This window comes from Vespa crabro, chromosome 22 (genome assembly GCF_910589235.1).
Source record: "Vespa crabro chromosome 22, iyVesCrab1.2, whole genome shotgun sequence".
Lineage (NCBI taxonomy): Eukaryota > Metazoa > Arthropoda > Insecta > Hymenoptera > Vespidae > Vespa > Vespa crabro.
Window position 1 is genome coordinate 670,919 of NC_060976.1, and position 11,738 is coordinate 682,656.

An 11,738-nucleotide genomic window follows, 5' to 3' on the forward strand; every position below is an offset into this window, starting at 1 on the left:
TGTCCTTCCCTTGGAGGAGTTCTCCCACCTAGACTGCCAAACCCTTGAGATTTCCTCATCGACCTGTCTTGCTATCGCGCGCTTAATCTTCGTGCCTTCCAGTTTTCGCGTAGCTGTCTCGGTGCACTTCTTTTTCCTAATGTCGTATAGTCTCCTTTGTTTCAGTAACTGGAGATCTGTTGGGGGCTCCGCTGCTACGATGGAGAGGGATTCCGTAGCAGTTGTGCGATACGCGGATGTGACCGAGATGAGGGCCGATCGCTGGGTCGCGCTTAACTTTTTTAGATCCCCTTCCGTATAGAGATCAGACCATCCTGCTGTCGCGTACGTGACCGTAGGGATGAACACGCCTCGATAGATCGCTCGGAGGACGCACTGGCGGAGTCTCCATTCCATAGCTGCTAACCTACCTAGCTTTTCGAACAATGGGCCGACCTTGTCGTTGAGGTAACGGCAGTGTGTCGTAACCCCCAGCTCTTTATCGAAATATACCCCGAGGTATCTAACAGAATTTCTAAATTTAATATTATTATTCCCTATCTTTATGGTGGGAGTCCTACTCGCTAGGTCGATCTTTTTCGTCGTTTCCCGCTTTCTACCCGGACGTTATCCTCTCCTTCTGCTGATGGGTTCCCTTTTTATCCAATCGCTCTTAAGAACGATCGCTTCCGTCTTATTCGGAGAATGTCAATTTCGCCGATGTGTACCATCTGGTGACGCTGTTAACCATGCGATTTCCTTTCTCTTCGACTCTCCTGGAGTCTCCATTTACGATGACGAGTAAATCGTCCGCGTACGCGATCGCGTTGACTTCCGAGGATTCCTCCAGGATCCTGAGGAGCTGGTTGAACATGAGGTTCCAGCAGGAGGGGCCGAGGACCAAACCTTGTGGGTATCCTCTCGAGGCCTGCTTTGAAACCTCATGTGATTTTCTTCCACGAAGAGATTTTTTTTGTGTTCTTAAAAACCCATACTTCCATAATATGCAATTTGATTCAATAAAATAAATATACAATATTGTTATATGTACATATAAGTGATTTAAAAATTATAAAAATAAATCAGTGCAAATTCTTTCCTTACATAATTAACAATTAATAATATTGTTTCCTCATTTTAGTTTTGGAAAATATACTAAGATGTTTTTTATATCGTTGTCTGTGAGAAATAAGGTTTCAAAATGTAGCAGCATTGAGAGTGTGGCTTCAGATTATACCCCTTATACTACGTAATATGCCATAGTAAGTAGTTACTTAGTACTTAGTTGTAAGTAGCAGTTGCTTTTTTCTATTTTTTATGATAACAAACCGACTTTATCAGGATTTATTCCCCTTTCTAATCATGACTGGAAAATGGTCGACTAGATATGAAAAGGAGAAGAAAGGAGATATAAGACAAGTAGCGGCGTGTTGGAATCAATTCGAAATCCTGGTACGCTTTGAGATTAGCTTGGATAAGATAATGAAAATTAAAAAAGATTTAAAACTGTTGTCAGTAATAAAAATGCTTTCATTCTTGATAAATAACTCTTCGAAACACCCGATCTATATATGAATATTATATATGAATATTTGAATTATGTAAAAATTAATTTCGTGTACGTACGTGAAGACAAAGTAAATCGTGTAAAGTGACTAATAATAGGTTAGTTATAAAAAGAATATCATCCTTCGCAAATGTTTCTTCATTTATATAAATTCGTACTATCGCTCAAGTCGTGCAAATGTACAAATTTGTTCAATCTTGAATAAACAAGTAAAGTCATGGACACAGTAATATCAAACTATTACGATACACCATTTATTCGTGCGGTCGAATAAGCTCAGGATCTCGTAGATCCTATAAATGATCCGCAAATGAACTATAGAAAAGCAATTATTTTTGAAGTCAATGTGCACGGCCTTATTGACATATATATGAGTTTTGATCATATAACGTATGACGTAGAACGAGCAAATTTACGATAATTAGAATAAATCGTTGACAGAAATGATAGCATATGAAATACACCATGGATAACGAGATTCCCTACAAATCAGGCAGCTCGAATACGAAATTTGGACACGAAGACGTTTATTTGATTTCGTGAATTCTGATGATTTCTCGAATAGACGACAAACGTCAAATAAAAGTCATATAAAATTTCACAAACAGAATTTTTAATTTGCATGAATGTACAAATTAATCTAATTAAATTTAGTGCTATCAAACGTACATGTTTCAGAATGTATACAATTAATATAAATCAGAAAATTAATGTGATAATAATTGTTCAATTATTAATATAACAGTCTTAGTACGTATTTGTAATGCTCCAGTTAAACTCCAAATATTATTGGTCAATCAAGAAAAAAGTTTTTTTTATTGACATTTTAGACTCTATCGGATTATTCATTAGAAATCTTGGCGAAATCTTACTTTTGAAATAAATCACAGGGTTTCAAACGAATGACAGTAGGAAAGGTCGTAAATGTACAAGTAACGAGAAGTACAGTCCGAGAAGAGAAAAGAAAATTTGGTACACGGTCAAAATAAAGAAGCATACGGACAGCCTGTTTAGCTTTACGAATACGACAGTATGAGTTTGAAATTTGTTTGCGAAGAGGAATATACGATTTCGTGAATTTGGGCGATTTATCGATTAGACGACAAATGTCACATAAAAGACGCACAAAAGGTCACAATCAGAATTTTCAATTAGCAAAGGTGGTTGCATTATTATATCTAATTAAATTCAGTGGTTATCAAAGGTACGTCTTTCAGAATGTCAACATTTAGTAGAAAAGAGTATTAAGGTGATAATAATTACTTAATTATTAATATAAAAGCCTTAGTACATGTTTGTAATTTTCCAGATAAACTCTAAATATTATTGGCCAATCGAAATGAAATTTTTTTTATTGACACTTTAGACTCTATTGGATTGTCCATTAGAAATGTTGAAGAAATCAAACATTTAAAATAAATTGCACGATTTCAAACGAATGACAGGAGAAAAGGTCGTAAATATATGAGTAACGTGAAGTGGTCCGAGGAGAGAAAAGAAAATTTTGTAGACGGTCAAAATAAAGAAGCATACGGACAACCTGCTTTGCTTTACGAATATGACGGGGTGTTCGAAATTTGGTCACGAAGAGATGTATACGATTTCGTGAATTCGGGTGATTTATCGATTAGACGACAGACGTTACATAAAAGGAACATAGAAGATTACGACCAGAATTTTCAATTAACATATTTGCAAAGTTATATCTGATTAAATTTAGTGCTATCAATACTTTCCAGAATTATCACGCATTATCATGCGAGAGAAACAGGTAGTTAATAATAAAGGTATCATTACATATATTCACGCAATAGACTCTAACAAATTGGGGTGAACTATTGTATACCAATAGGAACACTAGAACAAGTAATGGTAGTTGATAGGACTATATCTAATCGATTATCTTCTTTCAGATAATTATCGTCATCATTAATCTTCACGATTTTGTAGGGTCCCTTATATTTCGATTCTATTGTTTTACTTTAAACGATAGCAGGTATGTTGATCCAAATCGAAACTAATTCATGTTATTGATACAATTTCATTTTTCTACAATACTTATAATAACATATTTTCATTCTTTTCATGTTTTCATTAAGTTATGTCGATCTCTTCCCATTCGTCGCACAAATTAATTTCTTATTTAATTTTAGTTATATTAAGGAATTTTTATTTATCCTTTTCCTTCTTATTAAAGGTAAATTGAGAAGATTTGGGCATTGCAAATATTAAAATGGAGATAGAGATTAGAAAAATATTTTTCTATATAAAAGGAAATTACATATTCCGGTTTTGGAAACAGTGCAGATAGCATAATTCCGGGGGAAACAATGCGTGAGAGTTTAATAGATTTGTTAGTACTTGCGAATACAAAAACCGTTCGTAGTATTAATGGTCAAGTTTACTATTTTCAAAGATGTATATAATACTTTGATCTCAATAACTTTAAAAAAGTTATTAAAAAGAATCAAATATCATGCCGGTACTGGATAGAAAATGATGGGAGAAGAAGTGCACTATTGCTTAATATATATATTTTATCCATTTGAAGAACAATTAAGCAAGAATCAAATAATGGATCGTACGAATTATAGATGTGATAAATCGTTTGAACGTCGGAACAATTTCTCCTATATTTGTTTTTACATTGCGCTTGAGAATAATTATAATAGTTTCAAGTTGCTTGCAAAAATTAAAAATAAATAGATCTATGAATTCAATTATGAGATAAATTTACCAGTTATATGGACCATATTAAATACCAGAAATGAAATGAGATTTCTATCGCTCTAATGATCAGTTTTAATCTCGTTGAAAAAGAATCTAACTAATACGCTACTAATGAATAAGTAATAGATGCAGAACTAAAATTAGCAATCTGGAATACCAATAATTTACGATATAGGATTCAAGATACAAAAGCATTCATATATAAGCATAAAATCAATATTGCGTTAGTCTCCGAAACATCCGACAAATAAAGCAAATGATGACTGACACAAGAATGAAATTAAATACCATATGGACAATAAATCATAGTAACCATGCGATTACTTTAAAACTATTACAATTACTGTGAAAACACATAATAATTCATTTTAAAGCTACGAATCATAAGAGATCAGTGGAGCAATCTCTATCTGTCAATAAGTACGAATTTCATTGCAGCAAACCATTATAACATAAAGCGTTCCAACTGGGAATCGGATATAATATCTTCACGAGTTAATATACGGAATGAATATTTATACAAAATTAATCTGATCATCCTTTCGATAGGAGAACTTATCTAATGGTCATTAGCTTGTAATAAAACTCCTGATTAGGAAGATTTCTACACGATTTTTAAAAGATTTAAATTGATCACACTATAAAACTAATTCGTGCTTAGAACTTAACTCTGACCGCTTATTTATAATAATCACATACTGTAACAAATCTATCCTTCATAAAAGATCACCAACCCTGTGTAACGAAAACGCAGACAATTCACAGAAACCGTAAAATAAAAACTGAACTGGAACATTCCGCTAAAGTTCCCTCTTCAAATTGAAGAATCAATATAAAGACGTAGTAATAGAAACGTCTCAAAGGAGACACCGTATAGGTGTTATTTTTTAGTCGATTAAACACAGTGGTTTCATTACAAAGTATATGACATTCTAATGAACTGATAAAATCTGCCGAATATGCTTAAAACAGTAATATACTAGGATTTCTTAACCATCGGTCTCTAATAGTTACCAATATAGTTTCTGATGTCGATACATGGTAATCATAAGATCCTTAAATAAAGTATAGTATAATACTTGATATCTCGCAGTCTGTCCAATTGATTTTCTACTTCTTCCCAAGAGTTGTTTAACAATTGTACGAGTTACGGTCTAGTAATTTATAGACATTTATATGTCGCCTATCTTTTTATTGACCATCATAGGATTGGAAAATGGAGGATCATTTTGTTCGGTTATGTCAGCTTCCATCAGTTGCATTATTTCCTGCTCTTGTTGTCATTCCTGATGTAAAACATCTCATAATGTAATGTGGATATCGAATCTATCTCTCAATGTAATGAGTTCTTTGTTATCTTTTCATTTCTCATTAAGTATTATTGGTCATCCCCGATTAATATCTGTCTCTTCGTGGATTATGAAATCTTCGCTGTTAATATTTAATAAAGGTATGATCATCATGATTTTATCATCCGTTGTTAGTAAATATCTAGAGATTGATTGTTGTTATTCGGTTTGTACTCAGATTTTCTTATTAATATCTTATTTGCCGTATTCGAATCTTATTAATTCTTCGAAATTTTTTTCTAGATACATCTATTCCCGTTCTACAAACATTCACATAATATTTGACATATTTGATTATATTAAAAGCGTAAATTACTCTTCGGTTATGTGGACTTACTAATTAAATGACATTTATATTTTCAACACGTTCCTGTTATATCAGTCCTATTTCATGGATGTCACGCTTTTTATTAAGAAATGATTGCTCGCATAGTAACTTGTTAGAGGTCCGATAGAGGATAAAAATAATTTTAGAATCGTATGTTTTTTGTCACTGTTTACAATCTATTCATTCGTTTCCTTGCCTGCTTTTGTGCGAGCATGTAACTTATAATAATACTCTTATATATATCTTATTTTTCTTGTGTGCCTTTACGCAAATAACCTTGGACTCAGGAGGAAACAATAGCATGACCGTATTGTCACTTTTCTATATTCTACAAATTCATAATGATTCAATGCTGTATCGGGCCTCTCATACAGAAATCGTATATTCGTCGCAATTTTCAATAAATCGTTCCAGATCGAGATCTACTAATCCGATCGAATTTGCATAATATTTTTTTATCTCTTAAAAATTTTGTGCCTCAACTGCGTTTTCCTGCGATTAAAAAGAAACATTTGTGTCAATCATGCTTTTTGTCGTTTGCTCACCTTGGCTTGACTCCAAATATATTTTTTTACTCACAGTATTGTTCTCTCTGTTGTTATTGGTCGTATCTTTATCTTTGTCATTACTTTTTTTATCAACACTGTTTTTCTATTGATCATCGTTGTCCTTTAATGTTATTGATTTCATTTTTTTACTCAAAGTATTGTTCTCTCTGTTGTTATTGGTCGTATCTTTGTCTTTGTCATTACATTTTACCAACAATGCCTTTCTATTGACCATCGCTGTCCTTTAATGTTATTGATATCAGTTACTCTTTTATAAATTTAATTTGTTTACATTTTTTTCTGCTCAATGTATCCGCGGAATATTCCATAACTTCTTCCTTTACTCCCCATATTCAGAAGCTACGTAATATTAAGATATGTTTCTTTTAAGCAACTAATATATTACAGAAACAAACCTAGTCTACTGAAAATAAAAAGAAAATCAAGATAAAAACAATCAAGTGCAAACATATTACATTCTTTTTGAGGAAACATCAAATGCAGAAATTCAAATTAAACAATACAAAAATTTTGCAAACAAAAAAGGTTAAATAATTTACATTTAATAAATTTCATCTGGATACAAAATTAATGTGGAAACAGTATTAAAATATGTCAATTATAATTAATTGAACAAAAATGATATGGCTAATCGGTCTAAAATCGAAACTCAGCACAGAAAACAAATTACGAATCTATGAAACAAGAATCAAAATCATTTGGACATATAGAATATTAGAAAAGGATATATAGCCAAACAGGAAGAACAACAATCTATTATAATATTGAACGTTGTGTGGTAGATGAAATAATGAAGAAATAAGAAAAGTTCAAAGTACCTATGATATCACAAGATGTGATTAAGACAATTGAAGCAATCAGTAGTTATAAAAGTATATTTATAGACAATATAACCCCAGAACAATACAGCTCGGGGACTTGGTATAAAATTATACATCGCGAATATATCGATTGATCTTAACATTAGAGACGTTGTTCCAATGAAGAGACCATCTACTTTCAGGAATACAAGAGTTTACCCAATGTCTATTACTGATAAATTCTTAATAATATGAGAGATATATATTGTATGTACTTATTACTTTTTGCTCACCTTCTTTCAATTTCGGCCATACTTGTGTACTCTCAGTTTTTGTCACTATATATCTTAGGCTGATTTCATATTGATTGTCTTTGTAGTTTAATGTTATTTACGTCTATTGCTGTTCGCTCGTAGATCTAATTTATTTACTTTTCTTTCTTCTTGGTTTGTCAAAGTTCCTTGAATGTTGCTTCATCATCTTCTTTACTCCTCATATTCATAAATGTTTAACCAGTATTTTTCAAATATCCATGCTCTTTTTATGATTAACGGACTATCAATATACCACACAATTCACTTTGCAATATTCTAACAACTCAAGTAGTGATTACATTGTTCCAATCGCTTTTATGCCATTTATATATATTATATATCGAACTGTATTGCCATAAAATTATTAGATCTTCTAAACACGAGTGTAACTTCTTGTTTTGACATCACAATTTAAAAAATTTATTAGACTTTTATTAGGAAAGAATTAATACATAAAATATAATAAAAAGTATAATGACTAATAGAAAACTGCTTTCTCCGGCTGTCGCAACACGACTGACTCTGACTCTGATTTACGCACTATATATTAGTTCTATGTGTCGCTACTAGCGAAACTAGTAGTGTCCGGCATAACTTGATTGTTATATAGATATAGCTATAAGACAATCATAAAACAAGTACGATCAATAAGCACTTACATCTTGTTTTCTCGTGACGTGATTTATTAAGGTGAATTTAAGCATCTGGATCATTATTCTTATTATTATATCAGCACTTTCCCCCATCAAGCATAACGAATAACTAATGTTAAAAAAGACATTTTTGTACTTATGTAATACGTATTGTACTTTTGTATAATATAATAAATTTTTATCTGCGGCCGGGTATGGAATTCGGGCTTGTGAATCCAGAAGAAAACATTTTTATTTTGTAAAAATATAGACTTGATAATAACAACAATGGAACAAATATACAGTATATAAAAAGGATAAACGAAGTATAAAAATATATATGTATATTTACTATTTTCTTATAATATTTCGTAATAATAATCAGTTCGTACTTATCTTATATTCAGGTTTACTTTCGGAGCTGTTCCTTCTTATAAGACAAGTTAACTTATTATTTATTTTATGAAATATAATATTTATCTATTTATGAGATATATATTTAAAAGAATTTCTGAAGTTTCGGTTCCTCGGAATGCATTATGGGCATTAAATTTAATTGTTCATTCAATTTTTACATGTTTATGAGTTCCTTTCAAAAAACCTTCAGAAGATTCTATAAGGAGATTTATGGTTAATTGGGAATGTTGCATTATTTCTTCTGATTTCAGTTATATTAGACTATTGTGTTTAAGTTAATTCTTATTAAAACTAATAGGTAGTTGTTTTCTATATTCATCTATATGTGCTATATATTTGATGGTATATATATTTTCGATAATTTTTAGTACTTTGAGAGTTGTTTTGGACGTACTAAACTATACCGGAGCAGCATATATTAGTATTGTTCTAATTATTTAACCCATTTTGTAATGATTTTAGGAGATTCCTCTTTGTTTCTTACACAGTCATTAGTAAAGTGCTGTCATGCACTTTTAAGGCAAATTGAACTAGTGTAATAATTTGCAATGGTATGGCCGTAAAGTCAATACATTTGAGATTGTGTCATTTTTCTCTTGCTTTGGTATTTTTCGCACGAGATTTTAATCCTGGTTATATATCTAATTTGTGTTATTAATTGCTTCAGTTGAGTGACTATTGGGAAAAAAACCATAAAAATTCGTATTTTCTATGCTTTGGCAGTTTTATATGTTAATATAGTTACACATAGCTCATTAATCCACAAGTAGTAGCATTGTTTACTAAGTTTATTGCTTTCAAATATTTCTGTTAACTTTGATGTTATCCTTCTTCTTATTATTATTATCATTATTATTATATTTGTAAGAAGACTAAATTCTGTATATTTGCATACAAATGAACAAAATATACTACTCAACCCAAGACCCTCTATTCAATGTTATCATTTTTGACAAGATGGTCACTGAAATCTCGTAATATAAATATAATGCAAGTAATAACTATTTCCATATAACTATTAAAATTGTAGATATAGATTACAAAATATTGATAAGTCTCGAGGTTTCTTGTTACCTTGTGATTGTATATATGCAATATATAGAAACACAATGCTCGCACTTTCTTTTAATCTTGGAATTATTTCACAAAGACTACATAACTATATTTATTATACAGGGTTTATGGGTTGTTTGGAACAAAATTTCTTTTTTTTCCAGTTTGTTTTCTCGTCCATTTTATCTCTTCCTCCAAAATTATACCTGCAATTGATTCCTGACCATGTCTATTTCCCCTTTTTGAGACTTTTTCTTTTTCCTGCGTAATATCCTTGATATCAAAAAGGATCTATAAAACAACCAATTTTTTTTCAAAAAAGTAATCAGAAAAAATTTCCGTCTCTTCCATCTCAACTGATTCTACATATATATATATACATATATAGATGCATATATACATATATATGCGTGTTGTATATATATGTACATATATGTATATATATATGTATGTATGAGTGTTGACAGACTGGCGATCTTGACGACAGACTAGGAGTAGTGAGCGATAAAAATGGATGTTTATGCACGTGCAGAAATTAGATGAGGTCCAGGTGGATCATATATATACATATGGGCGTTCTGTTTAATAAAACGTAATAATAAAATAAAATTGAATGTTACTGAAACAATGCGACAATTTTTTCTTTGATGTAGATAGTTCATCAAATATAACTTAGATTTCAAAATGTAGCAGCATTGATAATGTGGGTTTAGATTGTACCCGTTTGCCGTTGGGTATCAAACAGCCACTATTCAGGTGAATTTTGGCTTACATGACCGACGGAGAGTATTTAAACTACTCGATTATTCGAGGTCTTCGTAGCGCGATCAGCATGTGAGTTAGATTAACGTCCACGCGCATTTTTCTATTATGTTGACGTGCTACAGCCGGGCCATTGCTAGGCCAAGCGATGAGGCGTACCTCCATATGGATCCCTGTGGGCATATACCGTAAGGTGCATGGCGAAATCGTCCTTCAGGTGCCTGGGATTTTTTCAGACCCTGCACCGAAAGCGTGGTTTCGCTAGTAAAGTTTATTGCCTAACACGATCTCGGTGGCCAAATGCCGAAATAGGAGAGATTCTAAGGTGCGGCGCGCCCCACAGGGCTAACAAGGCAATTTGGATGTACGACATCCAGTTATGGGGCACGGTAGCTAAAAGCTATAACTCCAAAATGGAAACTATGCAATTAATAATAATCCGCACAATTGTGGACGCGGCATGGTATGTCAAAAACGAGGACTTACGTAATGTTTTATAAATCCCACTAGTATCAAAGGAGATACGGCGGATATCTGACAAATAAAACAAGGACCCTAAATCATCCTAACACGCTAGCTAAGGATACTTAGGAAACAATAATATTTATACAACAATTACACAACAAAAAGACTTAAAAAAAGCCTCAAGATCTAGTTACACAGAAACAGCACACTATTGTAATAGTGTTATTCCACTGAGAATAGCACTCACGTGCTACCCTCAAATTCAGTAAAACAACTCGCCGAATATCTCACGTGACAAATTGCGGGGAAATTCCTGGGAGTTGATAAAAACTTGAGTGGACGAGGTTTAACAAATTGCTGATCGGAGAGAGTGAAACCTTGCATAAGCTAATATATTTATGGTCCATCGTGGCGTAAATGCTCACTTAAATTCTTTATTTTTTATGTTAATGGATATCTATCTGTACTTGTTCCTTTCTCATTGAACTAGGAGAGATTTTTCGTGCAAACATCAAATGTCATATTAAAGTTAGATAAGGGTTACTTTTTAGGTAATAAAATATTTGGAATTTTAATTTAGTGCAGATGACATAGCTTTGGGGAAAAGAAAGTTTAATTGTTTAAGAGTTTAGCCAGTATTTGCGGATACAAAAACACATAGTGTCATAGGTTAGTTAACTATTTTCAAAGATTCGTAAAATGATTTACGAAGTAACCGAATTATTTATTTCAACCAAATTAAAAAAAAAAGGAACGTTAAATATCATTGGGAC

At 32.1% G+C, this 11,738-nt stretch overlaps 1 long non-coding RNA gene across 5 annotated transcripts; it reads right to left on the minus strand.

Moving 5' to 3' along the window:
* Positions 1-5,366: 5,366 nt before the first annotated feature.
* On the minus strand, positions 5,367-8,525 carry LOC124431817. Of its 5 annotated transcripts, XR_006944136.1 has the most exons (4): positions 7,616-8,525; positions 7,341-7,515; positions 6,533-6,925; positions 5,367-6,445 (listed from the first exon to the last, which is right to left on the minus strand). It is a non-coding gene; the product is annotated as an uncharacterized LOC124431817 (long non-coding RNA). The 5 variants fall into 5 exon arrangements; XR_006944135.1 differs by lacking the exon at positions 7,341-7,515 and having other exon boundaries at positions 6,533-6,861; positions 7,616-8,172; XR_006944133.1 differs by lacking the exon at positions 7,341-7,515 and having other exon boundaries at positions 6,533-6,922; positions 7,616-8,172.
* Positions 8,526-11,738: the final 3,213 nt, after the last annotated feature.